Here is a 14,295-nt window from a genome sequence, read left to right on the forward strand (position 1 = left end):
GGAAGGTCCAAGAGCCTGCTGCTGTGGCTTTCTCTCCCACCCCCCACTTGCTCTATTTGAGTAACTTATACGTAATTCAGAATGTCTGAAGGATGTAATCTGCATGAGATATATGTGAAATAAACTATGTACCGACCTATACATAGACGCACAGGGAAGCTGACGTAAACCGTGGCAAGGAGCATACACTGCGCTAAAGAACTTAGGATATGTTTTGACGGTAGTGGGGAGCTGATATGATTTTTTAATAGGAATTTACATTATCTGGCTTGTGCTTAGTAGGACCTTTCTGGCGTAGTGCAGAGAAGGGATGGGGCCTCAAGGTGAGGAGACTGGTTAGTTGGCGGGTTTGGTCATCTTTACATGACTGAGGGGCCGTGCATCAAGGCAGTTCAGTGGAATGAAAGAAATGGATGGATTCAGGAGATATTAATTATTACTAATTACCAGCATTGTTCTAAGTGTTTGGGGCAGTACAATGAGGAGGCAGGAAACAACCCTTTATAAAGCTGACGGTGGTGGAAGAGACATGAATTAAAAAAACCCATAAATTACAGTAAATTACAACTATAAAAAGAGCGGCAGAGGAGGGCAGCACCACGCTTCAGAAGCACACGCGAAGGAACCCGTCCCTCGCAGGGTCGCAGAAGGGGTCCTTACGGAGCTGGCAGCTGGGTGTGAGCCCGTCCCAGGAACGGGAAGATGCCCGAGGCGAGGACGCTGCGAGGGGGCAGAGTCGAGGAAGTGAGGATGGGAGGGAGCAAGGCCAGTTCACAGGGACCGTCGAGGGCCTGGTGTAAACTCCAGCCAGACGCCCTGTGGGGTTCAGGTAGGGTCTGCACTAGTCTGCCTTGTAAAGGGTGACGTCTGCTCTCATTGCAGGATGGAAGCTCGAGCAGCCTAAGTCAGGTGTGAGGGGACCAGAGAGCTGGTGGCAGCCCTGGAACGGAGGTGGTGTCCTCGGCACATGGAAGGATGGAGGGTGAGGTTCCAGTTGCAGGAAGGAAGAGAGTCTGTGTCCACTAAGACGCTGAGGAGGCGGGGCGTTTTCTCACCGGGGTGGAGCAAACAGTTACCAGTGTGAGTAAGAAGAGCTCTGGGGGCTGGGGATTGGGTGCGGGGAACCCAAAGCAGCGTGGGAATGAAGCCCAGGAAGGGTAGGGCTGGAGCAGCCTGCCAGGGGCACTTCTGCGTGACAGGCAGCCCCAGAGGTGGGCTCGCTCCGTGGGAGGGTCCTGGGAAACAGATCCCGCGGTTGCCTCTTTGGCGGGGGTAGAAAAAGCATTTTGAGCTCCACATCCCAGGGGCTTTTTTTGTTTTGTTTTGCTTTGTTTCATTTTATTTTTAGAAAATGTACTTTGACCAACTCAATAGCATTGGTAACAGCAGAAATCTGGATACGAGTGACCAGGAGGACGTGTAGAAGTCAGTGAGTGGAAGTTACCTGCGGTGGAGGCGTGAAAACGTCAGAGGGGCCCTCTGGGGACGAAGATGCTCTGCTCTTTCTGCGGCGTGAGAAAGAAAATAACAGGATTAAGGGGTTGTGCCATTTCGTCTTTTTTTTTTTTTTTTTTTTTTTTTTTTTGCCTTTTCTAGGGCCGCACCCGCAGCATATGGAGGTTCCCAGGCTAAAGGTCAAATCAGAGCTGTAGCTGCCGACCTACACCACAGCCACAGCAACGCCAAATCCTTAACCCACTGAGCAAGGCCAGGGATCGAACCCACAGCCTCATGGTTCCTAGTCAGATTCGTTAACCACTGCGCCAAGACGGGAACTCCTAAGGGCTGTGATATTTTGGTATTTATTTATTTATTTGTTTATTTTTTTACCAGTTTATTTTTTTATTTTTATTTTTTTAACAGAATAAAATACATATATTTACACACAATTACATTCACACAGATTATTATATCATGGATCTTAAGAAACAGATTAAGTGACTCCCTCTGGAGAAGTGGAATGGAAAATATGCTGAGACAAAAAGGAAATTTATTCTATACTTTATCCCATTTTGTATGGCTTTCATCCCTACTATTTACTTTTATCTATTACATTTCAATTTTTCTTTAAAAATTAGCATTATATTAAAATTGTGTATATTATGCAACTAAAATTTATAAAGAAAGCCTTATATACCATTAAATATTTTATATAGCTTAATAAAAAGAATAACTTAACTGGTAAGAATAACAAAAATAATACACCCTCTGAAAATAAGTAAAATATAAAATTCATAAATTGGTTAAAAAACAGTGTAACTATATAAATATGTCCTCACAATTTGTTACATCTTATTGATTCTTCAGTAAAGGCATTACACCATTCTAGGTGATGTGATAAACAAGACATTATAGACTTTACATTGTACCATGGAGAGAAATGGTTATTAATAATACAATTGTCGAGCTGTATTATTTAATTGTACAGTTGCATTATTTAATTATAATTATCATAAATTCTTTGATGGAGAGGAAATCAGAATCAGTTTTAAGAAGACTTCAGCATTCCAAGAATGATGTCAAATGACCCACTTCATGGTGGATCATGCACTTATTTACTATGAGATATATTTATTCTCCAGAGATTCCTTGTTTGTGTATCAATTGTAGATTTTTGGTTTGCAGTTATTCTGAAGTTTTGATATAAGAGTCTATATGTATATGAGATTGTTTTAAGTTGTTGTTCTCTTAATTGCAGGTTCATATCCAGTGTCCTGCATTTGTACCCACCTCTTCTCATGATTTCTGATTTTGGTGGTATAATTGTGCATGGATGATTTTGTATCTTTACTGTATATGTACCTTTACTGGTGAGCCTTGTCATTTGTGGAATTTTAGTTTCCTGTTGCTGTCTTTTCTTTTCTGCCTAGACAAGTTCCTTTAGTATTTGTTGTAAAGCTGGTTTAGTGTTGCTGAATTCTGTCAACTTTTTCTTATCTGTGAAGGTTTTGATTTCTCCTTCAAATCTGAATGAGAGCCTTGCTGGGTAGAGTCATCTTGGTTGGAGGTTTTTTCCTTTCATCAGGTTAAGTATATCATGCCACTTCCTTCTGGCCTGCAGAGTTTCTGCTGAAAATTCTGCCGATAACCTTATTGGGGTTCCCTTGTAGGTGACTTGTTTCTTTTCCCTAGCTGCTTTCAACATTTTATCTTTGTCTTTAATTTTGGTTAGTTTGATGAATATGTGTCTCGGGGTGTTCATCCTTGGGTTTATTTTATATAATACTCGTTGTGCTTCCTGGATTTGAGTGAGTGGTTCCTTTCCTATGTTAGGGAAGTTTTCGGCTATTACATCTTGGAATATTTTTTCTGTCCCCTTCTCTCTCTCTTCTCCTTCTGGCACCCCTATAATACGGATGTTGGTGCGTTTAACGTTGTCCCAGAGTTCTCTGAGACTCTCTTCATTTCTTTTCAATCTTTTTTCTCTTTTCTGTTCCGCATCTGTAATTTCCACTCACCTGTCCTCCACCTCACTTATTCGTTCTTCTGCCTGCTGTATTCTGCTGTTAGCTGCTTCTGGTGAATTTTTTATTTCAGTTATTGTATTTTGCATCTCTTCTTGTTTAAGTTTTATATCTTGTATCTCTTTGGTCAGTGTTTCCTGTAAGTTATCCATCTTTGCCTCCAGTTTATTTCCAATGTCTTGCATCATCTTCAGCATCAACAGTCTAAAGTCTTTTTTCTGGAGGCTGAGAATCTCCTCATGGCTTAGCTGATTTTCTGGGGTTTTTCCTTTCTCCCTCATCTGAGTTATAGTTCTCTGTCTTTTCATTTTTATAGGTTTTTGGTGTAGTGACCTTCTTACAGATAATAGGGTTGTAGCCTCTCTTACTTCTGGTGTCTGCCCCCCTTGTGGCTGGAGTCAGTATGGGGGGTTGGTGTAGGCTTCATGATGGGTGGGGCTGATGCCTGCCCCCTGGAAGGAGGAGCCATTCTAATCCCTCTGGTGGGTGGGGCTTAGTCTCTGGATGGGATTAGAGGCAGTTGTGTGCCTGAGGCTCTTTAGGCAGCCTGTTTACTGAGGGGTAGGGCTGTGATCCCACCTGGATTGTTGTTTGGTTTGGGGCTTCTCAGGCTGACTGATGTCTGGTGGGGCCAGATTTTCCCAAAATGGCCCCCTCCAGAGAAAGGCAGCTACTGAATATTCCTGAGAGCTTTGCTTCCAATGTCCTTCCCTTAAAACAAGCCACGTTCACCCCTGTTTTCCCAAGATATCCTCTAAGAACTGCAGTCAGGTTTGACCCAAATTCCTATGGAGACCTCGCTCTGCCCTGGGACCCAGTGCACGTGAAAGTCCGTGTGTACCTTTTAAGAGTGGGGTCTCCATTTCCCCCAGTCCCGTGGAGCTCCTGCGCACAAGCCCTACTGGCTTTCAATGCCAGATGCTCCAGGGGCTCTTTCTCCCAGCGCCAAATCCCTGAATGTGAGGGTTTGATGTGGGGCTCAGAACTCTCACTCCTGTAGGTGAGTCTCTGTGAACCAGTTAGTTTCCAGTCTGTGGAGCTTCCCACTCCGGAGGTATGGGGTTGTTTATATCATGAAATTGCCTCTCTTATCTCTTGATGTGGCCTCCTCTTTTTCTTATGGAGTAGGGTATTTTTTTAAGGTTTCTGGTCCATTTGGGTGGAGAGTGCTCAGGATTTAGTTGTGAATTTTTTGGTTTAAGGAGAGAAGTTGAGCTCCAGTCCTTCTATTCCGCCATCTTAATCCTCTCTGGGTTGTGATATTTTGAAGCATAACCTCTAATTCTAACCACAAATTTTGTAGAGTCTTTGACAGCATAATTGTATTATTTATTTATTTTTTAATTAACCAGCTTTACTTTTCAGGCCAGTTTTAAGTTTCTAGAAAAATGAGCAGAAAGTGCAGAGAAGTCCCATAAACCCTTCTCCACCTGTTCCCCCACCCCCCAGCTTCCCCTACTATTAACATCTTGAATGTGAATTAGTGTGGCGCAGTGCTAAAACTGAGAAACTAATATTGAAACATTTGTATAACCAAGTCCATAGTCAGCTGTAGGGTTTGGACCTTCTATGGGTTTTGACAAACCGGTCCTGTGTGCATACTGTGGTCTCACAGCACAACTGGACAGCCCTAAAATGCCTCTGTGCACCACACACCCGTCCCCTCCTCCCCTCCTTCCCAGTCCCCTGGCACCCACGGATCTTTTCACTGTCGCCATAGCTTTGCCTTTCCCAGGATGTCATACGCCTGGAATCATATAGCATGTAGCTTTTCCAGATTGGCTTCTTCCACTTAGATGCATTTAACTTCCTCCATGTCTTTGCATGGATAAATAGCTCATTTCTTTTAAGTGCTACATAACATTCCATTGTCTGGAGGCGCCACTGTTGGTTTATACATTGACCTACTGAAGGGTGTCTTGGTGGCTTCCAATTTCTGGCAAATGATGAACGAAGCGGCTATAAAGCTTCACATGCAGGATTTTGTGTGGACATAAGTGCTCAAGCACTTTGGGTAAATCCCAGGGAGTGGGAACCCTGGATCACATGGTAAGAGTGGATCACATGTAAGAAACTGTCTTCCCAAGTTGTGCTGCCGTCTTGCCTCCTACCAGCCATGAACGCGGGTTCCTGGTGCTCCACATCCCAACCAGCGTCGCGTGGGTCTGGGTTTTGGTCACATCCTGACAGGGGTGTGGGGTCTCTTGGTGTGGCTTTACCTTGCATTTCCTTACTGGCAGACACTGGCAAGTCAAAGGCCTCATACACTTTGCGCCTCTAACCCGTTCCTGGTTTCTCCCTCCTGCCACTTGCGATGGGCAGAATCGTGCTATTGTTCAGCCTGCCATCTGCACGTCGTCTTTAGTGCGGTGTCTGCCCAGATCTTCTGCCCACTTTTTTTTTTTTTAACTTTTTTTTTTGTGTCTTTTTGCTATTTCTTGGGCCGCTCCAGCGGCATAGGGAGGTTCCCAGGCTAGGGGTCAAATCAGAGCTATAGCCGCTGGCCTATACGCCGGAGCCACAGCAACGCGGGATCCGAGTTGCGTCTGCAACCTACACCACAGCTCACGGCAGCCGGATCCTTAACCCACTGAGCAAGGGCACGGATCGAACCCGCCACCTCATGGTTCCTAGTTGGATTCGTTAACCACTGCGCCACGACAGGAACTCCATTCTGGCCACTTTTTAATTGGGTAGTTGGTTTCCCACTGCTGAGTTTCAAAGTTCTGTGATGGCTTGGGATAGCAGGGAAGATTTTCTTCAGCCTGGCATGCTTTTTCATTCTCTTAACAATGTCTTTTGCAGAGCAGAAGTTTTTAATTTTAAAGAAGTTCATGTCTCATGTTTTTTTCTTCCATGGACCATGCATTTGGTGTGATAATTGTATTTTTAAACACCTTATAAGGTTTGAAAAGAGTTGTTTTCAGTGTTAATTTATGTTAATTTCTAAAGGGTTGGCATAGACCATTGTGAGTGCAATTTTTAAAACTAACAAAATGAGCCTTCGTCATGAACACATATCCCTGTTGTTGTCTTGGTAAATCCACAATGTTTTGTTTGTTTGTTTCTGTTTCTGTTGGTATTGAACGACCTTTCGGCAAAGGCATGAGTCATGATCTCCCGCTCACAATCGCTGTCCAAAGCCTCGACTCCAGGTGAGATGGAGGGAAACAATTTGGGTGAAGGAATTCCCGATCTGCATGTTTTCCGCATTAGCACAGCCCATGCCTGAGGGACGTGGGGGTTGTGATCCATAGAGCCGTGAAAACGACCTCTTTCCCAGTTGGAGCCTGGGTGAGGCTGTCCTCCTGTCTTGGCCTGGAATCACTGCCCACTGTTGTCCCCATGCTGTCCTGACCCGGGGCTCCTCAAGTGCCACCTCTCCAGGTCGGGGTCTGCGGGCTCACCACCCCGTCATTCAGATCTCTGCCGGGATTTAAAAGATGCTCTTTCTCAGAGCTCCCCCAGCAGTGGCGTCAAAGGCCTTGTTCGCTTTGCCTCTCCAGTCCCTCTCCTTGCTTCTTCCTTCATGTCACTTCTGATATTCTGATCATGTCGTTGTCGCTTTTTCCTACTGGCTTGTTGTCTGCCGCATCCAACAAACTCATCGCCGAGAGCGCAGGGCTTTCTCCGCCTGGAGATGTGTGACAAAGGTTTTCAAACTAACCCGAATGCGTTATGGACAACACACTTCCTGAGAGCCTTTCTCTTGGTTCAGCAGATAGGTTTGCAGTGCAGCAGATTTCAGTCTATTTTGGACAAGGTTGCCGTAAAAATAACACAAACTTTCCATTGATTTCAGTATCAATCTCGTGCGTAGGCAAGCAGAGGTTTTGTCTGATTTACGGAAAAGGAAACTGTAGTTCAGAAGGTTGGGTGTTTTTTTTTTGAAATTTAGTTTGGAGTAGTTTCCTATTTCTTCTGTGTTGCCTCTTTTAAGCTAGTGCGAGTGTGAATGTGAAAAACAGAAGAACAGAAGTGAATTAAGGAAAATCGACGCCACTGCTTCCCCAGCTGTGTGGCCCGGCCTGTGCAGGAGGTGCTACTTTCTATCACTGATAACCTTGAACATGGCGTGACATGGCTCGTAGGTCAATCCCAAAGCACGCTGTGGAGCAAAGGCTCTGAAATGCTCAGCAGAGGAAAGAAAAACTGCTCTGCCTAAGCCAGCCATTCACACATTTATTTGATCTCTGTCTTAAAATGTATCCCTTGATCTAGCATTCCGAAAAATACCCTTTGGAAAATGTTGTTTTTTGTAACTTTTGTTAATTTGTTTGAAGAAGAAATGAAAGGCGTCAATATTTCAGATAACTTTTCCAGGCTAATAGCAATGAAATTTATAAGCAATGCTGCTTGGATTTTTGATGCTGTCAGCAAGAATTCACTCTAAAATGTCTGGTTATAACTCATGGCACCAAAAGCCTCTTTATTAGCACATGGAACAAAAGCAGAACAGTGTAGAGTGTAATGGAAACTCCTAAGTATCCCTGTGATTCTGCATCAAATGTGAGTTGCAGCGAATCTCAGTTAGACGCGGTCTCAACAGGAGCCCCCTCTGGAGAGCCAGCAGATGGGTGGGTGGCCGCCCATCACGGAAAGACATCCCCTCGCCAGAGAGGCCTCAGCTCTGCATCTTAAATAAACTCTCCCCGGGCACCGTCCCTTCCTTATTATTATTATGGTTCTGGAACTCACAGGGTTTGACAATAGCTCCTGTAATTTCGTCTGGTTATTTACTTGCTCACTGTCTTTCTCCGAGCCCACCACTTCCACCAAAGTGGAAATCTTGTTTGCCGCGTCCCACCTGGCACCTGGGCAATGGCTTGGAGCAGAGTGGAAGCCCGGTAGGTACCTGGTGCAGACGTGGACAGGAAGCTATGCCTCCGCGCAGCTAGATCACAGCCGTTAAGCTGTGGATTAAAACGGTCTATCATTCATTTTCATTGGGCAAAGTAAAGAAAGAATACACAAAGCAGATGATCAGGCCTGTTCAAGGACCCGGTCCTGTGGCACTGATGTCAGCCTACTGTCCAGCACTGAGACACAGAACAAAGTCACACATTAGCCATCTCACACTTTCTTTTCTTTTCTGGCTGCAGTCACGGCCTATGGAAGTTCCGGGGTCAGGAATCAAATCCAAGCCAGAACTGCGACCTACACAACAGCTGCAGTAACACCAGATCCTTAGCCCACTGCAGTGGGCCGGGGATTGAATTGGAGCCTCTGCAGAGACAAGCCGGGTCTTTAACCCACTGTGTCACAGCGGGAGCTCCTCCAACTCACTCTTAACAGTACAGGTGCACTTCATAGTTTAAGAATCTTTGGTCTTTGAATTTATCATCATCACCCCAACAACCATCACCTTGGTTAGACGCATTGAGGTGATCAGTTTTGAAATGATTTGTTTAGTAAAAAATATTTACGTTTTAATGAATCTAGAGATAATTGCCTATTTCAAGCCACAATTAAGTGGCTTTTAAAAAATCAAGTAAATGTATCAAGCATCGGCTTTTTTTATTCTATTCACTAGTTTGTTTTTTAGATTTCATGTATAAGTGATACCATACAGTATTTGTCTTTCTCTTTTTTTCTAAGTTTTATTTTTAAATTTTTTTTTGCTTTTAAGGGCCACACCCATGGCATGTGGAGGTTCCCAGGCTAGGGGTTGAATCAGAGCTGCAGCTGCTGGCCTACACCACAGCCACAGCAACATGGTATCTGAGCCATGTCTGTGACCTACACCACAGCTCACGGCAACACTGGATCCTTACCCCACTGAGCAAGGCCAGAGATCGAACCTGCATCCTCATAGATACTGGTCGTATTTGTTTCCGCTGCACCACAAAGGGATCTGCCTGTCTGGTTTATTTCCCTTAGCATAATGTCTCCATAGTGGGGATGGGGGGGAGGGGAAATGTAGGGCTGGGGAGTAAGAGGTACAAACTATTAGGTATAAAAGGAGCCACATGGTACAAAGGATATATTGCACAACTCAGGGAATATAGCCAGTATTTCATAACTACAAATGGAGTATAATCTTTAAAATTGTGAATCACTCTACTGTCCACCTGCACCTTATATAATATTATACAGCAACTACACTTCAATAATAAATGAGTAAAATAAATGGTCCCTAATCTAGTCTATATAGTTAATGAAAGGAATGAAAACAAAACCAAACTTTCCAGAAGTGACTTTGAATCACCTGATTCTAGACACATTTAGCAGACGGTTCAAATTTTATCTATTTTTAACTAATCAAAGATGTCAAAATCTAGAGAAAAACTCTCCCTGTCTTGATTTCAAGCATGAGCAAGCTGGACTCAATAGGAAGATGCCACTTGTGCGCTCCCAGCTCTTTGGGCTCAGGACAGAGGTGTGTGTGCGTGTCTGTAGGTGTGAGGTGTGTGTAGAGTGCAATATGGGTGGGAAACACTTTTTTGTAAACAGCATCATTGAGATAGGATTACACATCACAGAATTCACTCATTTAGCGTCTTCAGTCCAGCGGTTTTCAGTCTATTCACAGATACTTGTGACCAGCATCAACGTCAATTTTAGAACATTTTCATCACCTCAAAAAGAGACCACGTGCCCTTTAGCTGTCACTCCCATTCCGTGCCAGCTCCACCCCACCCTGAGCCCTGAGTAAGTGCAAATCTACTGAAGGTACCCTTATATCTTTATAGATTTTCTGCTATGGACATTTTTGTCCTGGAGTCATATATGGTCTTTTGCAAATGTTTCTTTCACTTAACATGAGGTTTTCAAGGTTTATCCATGCTGAAGCATGTGTTAGTACTTCATTCTTTTTCATGGCCAAATAACATTCCACCATGTGGCTATACCACATCTTTATTCATTTGATGATTGATGAACTTTTGGTGGTTTCTGCCTTTTATGAATAACATTATAAATATGTGTACAAATGTATGTGTGGACATATTTTCATTTCTCTGGGGCATATACCTAGAAGTAGAAATGCTGGGTCCTATGGAAACCCTGAATTTAATCATTTGAAAAACTGCCAGAGTGTTTTCCAAAGCAGCTGCACCGTTTTACATTCCCACCGGCAGCATGAGGGTTCTGATTTTCCATTTACTTGTCAAAATACTTGTTATTATCTGACCTTCTAATTCTAGCCATCCTATTGGATGGAAGTCATATCTCGTTGTGATTGTGATTTGATCTGATTTAATCTGATGCTTGAAAGTGCAGGGCGTCTTTATTTACATATGCGTATTGGACATTCGTATGTCTTCTTCAGAGAAATGTCTATTCAGATCCTTTGCCAAATTTTTAATTGGGTTTGTCTTTTAATCATTGAGTTATAAGCATTCTTTACATATACTTCATATGAGTCCCTCATACGATATGTGATTTGTAAATGCTTTCTCTTTTTCTGTGAGTTTTAACTTTCTTGGTGGTGTTCTTTGAGGCACTGACTTTAACTCTGGTAAGTCTGCTGTCTCTCTGGCTTATTTTATTTGTTCTCTTGGTGTCATATGTAAGACTCCTTGGCCAAGTCCAAGGCTATGAAGTTCACCCCATGTTTTCCTCCAAGAGTTTTAGTTACTACATCTGATTCTTTGTCCTATTTTGAGGTAATTTTTGTGTATGGTGTGAGGTCGGTGTCCAATTTCATCCTTTTGCACGTGGCCATCCTTTTGTCCCAGCTCCGTCTGTTGAAAAGACTACTCTTTCCCAGGTGGATGATCTTATCACTGTGGCTGAAGATGCACGGGTTTGTTACTGGACTCGCAATTGGATCGTGCTGAATTGTATGACAATTCTTGTTCAGAATCACACCGTTTTAACTACCACTGCTCCACAGTAAGTCTTCAAACTCTGAAATGCGAGTCTTCCCACTTAGTTTTCTTCTCCAAAGCTGTTTCGGCCTCCTGGCCCCTGAATTTTACGATCAGTTTGTCAGTTTCTACAGAGGAGTCCACCTTCACTCAGGTAAGGACGGCGTTTCTACTGAATATACTCCAGCTCAGAGTCCTTCCTTCCTTGGATCCAGTCCACGAACAAGTCCATCAAAGGCATTCCTCATTTCTGCTGCAGTGTTTTTGATCTCCAATATGTGATTTTTGTTTTTTTTTCTCAGTATTTCCATTTCTGCTTACTTTACCCATCCATTTTTACATGTTGTCTGCTTTTTCCATTAAAGCGATTAGAACATATTGGAGGATAATGTGAGAAAAAGAATGTATATATATGTATAACTGGGTCACTTTGCTGTACAGCTGAAATTGACAGAACATTATGAATCAATTATAATAAAATTTTAAAAAGCTGTTATCATTTTAATTATAATAATTTTAAATTGCTGGTCCAATAATTTCAGTACTTTTGCCACATCTGACTTAGTTCTGAAAGCTTCTCTATCTTTGCAAACTGCATTTTTCCCCCTTTCGAGTGTCTTACTTAGGTGAAAGCAGGACTTGATATCCTGGGTCAGAGGACCTGCAGTCAATAAGCCTTTGGTGATGTGGTGGTGAGGTGAGGAGGAGAGATGGGTTCTTCAGGGTTAGGGCTCCGGCTTTTAGGGGACCTGGGCCCCTGGACTGTGGGCTTCACAGGAGCTGCCGGTGTTGCCCCTCCCTTAAGTGGGTTAGGATGGAGCTAGAGGTGAAGGTGTCCCCTTCTCCAGGTGAGGTATGTTCTGATAACCTCCACATAGGTTAGGGTCTGGTAAAATGATGTCTTCTGAGGTCAGACCTTTTTGGGAAGAGAGTAGCCTGCTGTACTTCAAAACGGTCCTTTCCCCTCCTAGAGAAGCACAGGGGAATTTTCTTACTTTCATGAGGAGCTGATAGAGCTCCTGGAGGTAAAACTCACAAAATGTGGGGGCTCCTTGGTTCCGGCGCCACACCCCCCGAGTTTTTACCTCTCAGGGTTGTCCTCTATCCGTCAATTAGTTCTGGATTTTCTAACCAGTGCTGGTTCCTCGGAGCTTTCTACTTCAGGAAGTCAGGATTTTCTGTCTTTCCTGTCTGCTTCTCCAATGTTTGGGGCAGTGACCTTAGCACTCAGCGTGAAAAAAAAAAAAAAAAAAAAAAAAAAGCCTTAAAAAAAAAATCACTGACAAAAATAGTATGTGAAAAAAAGGACACATAAAACATTTGGGCTAAAGAGCATGGCAGAAATGGACCTGAATCTCCAACTAGGTTATACCCCTCACATCACGCAGCCGTCTTTGGAAGAGGTAAGCCTGCAGCAAACATTATGGAACTTTCCAAATGCAGGAAAAGCATCACTCTGCCATGGTCTGTTTACTTCTGTTCCCTCTCTTTCTCGGGTCACCACCACTTGTGAAGAGCAGGGCTCTATGGTAGCTGCTTTTGGACTCCTGGAAGATTGTGCTAAGCTACCTCCCTCCTGCTCACGAATCGATACTCAGAAACCATGAGAAAAAATTAATTATAATAACACACTCAGCTGAGTACCTGGAGAAGCCACAGCTGCCAGGAAGTGACAGTCTTAGGTTTGTTGGCACAGAGGGTGAAGTATGGTCCTGACGTGGGCAGCTCCCCCAGCGGCCCGGATTAGTTTTCTCCTGTTTGAAAGTGAGAAGAAATAGGAATAGATGACAGTTTGAGAAAATCAAAGGAAAAAGCAAGGGCAGAGAGTCTTAGTAAGAGGCTGTGGCGGTGCGGGAACTCTGAACCCGGACATTTCAAGGGTCTGTGCCGAAGCCGTTCTCTAACAAAGGGGTTGACTGGCGATGCGGACGATGAAAACCCCACTTGTGTGGAACTACGTGCGGACCCCAGTTCGGAAGGCCAGTTTGGGGAGCATTTTCCTGAGGGTAATGTGGCTGCAGCCATAGGCCTGCGCTGCCGCCACATCTCAGCAAATAAGGCGGTGAAGGGAGTGCCCGCGTGTTGAGCACTTTTTCTAAGACGAAGCCGACCTTGCTCCACCGGTTCGCCAAAGCGCCCTGGTGATTGCTTGTCAGACGTCCCGGTTAAACTGGAACTACGGACCAACTGGTTTTAGCTAGGCTGCACGGCTGGGTTTTAATTCTAACGGTTTCAGGGTGGGGATTCGGAGTTATTTTTTTCCTTTAAAATTGGGGTGTCCTCAGTTTTAAGGTATTGAGGATACCTCGGTTTTTAGACATTATCCCTATTTGGGAAACAAGCTGGAGCAACCGAAACACTCGGGCGATGCCAGCGGGGCTGCCTCCCCTGGAATTCATTCGGCACCCTGGGCCGCTGGTTCCCGCGCGCGTTAGAACCCACAGCCCTCCTCCCAGGTGCGCACCCGGCAGAAATGCGCGACAGGCCCTCGGGGAAACGTTCTCGGCGCAGCCTCACGACCCCCGACGGGAAAGGGCCCGGGGTCCAGCCAGGCCGGAATGGGCGGGAACTCGGCAGGTACTAACGCACAGGACACGACGGGACAGGAAGTGACGCGCCGCGACGCGCCGAGACGCTCCGTGACGCACCGCGACGCACTGCGACGCACCGCGGCGCTCGACGCGGTGTGAGGCGACGCGGTGTGCGCCGTGACGTGGCACCGCGCGTGTTCCCCGACGTGGCGCGCCGTGGGCGTCGGGCTGGGCGCTGCCGTGGCTCTGAGCGTGGGCGCGGCTCGCGAGCGGAGCGTTGGTCAGCGACGCCAGACGCAGGAGAGCGCGCGTTCTGTTGCCAAGAGCCGGCTGTGTGAGCTCTGCCGGGAGAAGCCGGCGGTGCCCGGACGCTAAGGGGCCTTAGGTGTGGGTGGTCGATCCATGGCTTGGACGGTGGTTACGCGTGGCGTTTATTTTGTGCTCATGCACGTACTTCCTCACTGTAAAGTATGGTGTGGTCACTTTATC

General features: G+C 45.1%; 1 long non-coding RNA gene across 1 annotated transcript; it reads right to left on the reverse strand.

The window, feature by feature from the left end:
• Positions 1–375: 375 nt before the first annotated feature.
• Positions 376–13,864, reverse strand: LOC102166079 (uncharacterized). The gene is made up of 3 exons (XR_302718.4): positions 13,740–13,864; positions 12,920–13,029; positions 376–1,505 (listed from the first exon to the last, which is right to left on the reverse strand). It is a non-coding gene; the product is annotated as an uncharacterized LOC102166079 (long non-coding RNA).
• Between the last annotated feature and the right edge of the window lie 431 nt (positions 13,865–14,295).

Source organism: Sus scrofa, chromosome 3, assembly GCF_054392235.1.
Source record: "Sus scrofa isolate SSC_HxYL_T2T_F1_AM1 chromosome 3, Sscrofa_HxYL_maternal_Yorkshire_Landrace_v2.0, whole genome shotgun sequence".
Taxonomy (NCBI): Eukaryota; Metazoa; Chordata; class Mammalia; order Artiodactyla; family Suidae; genus Sus; species Sus scrofa.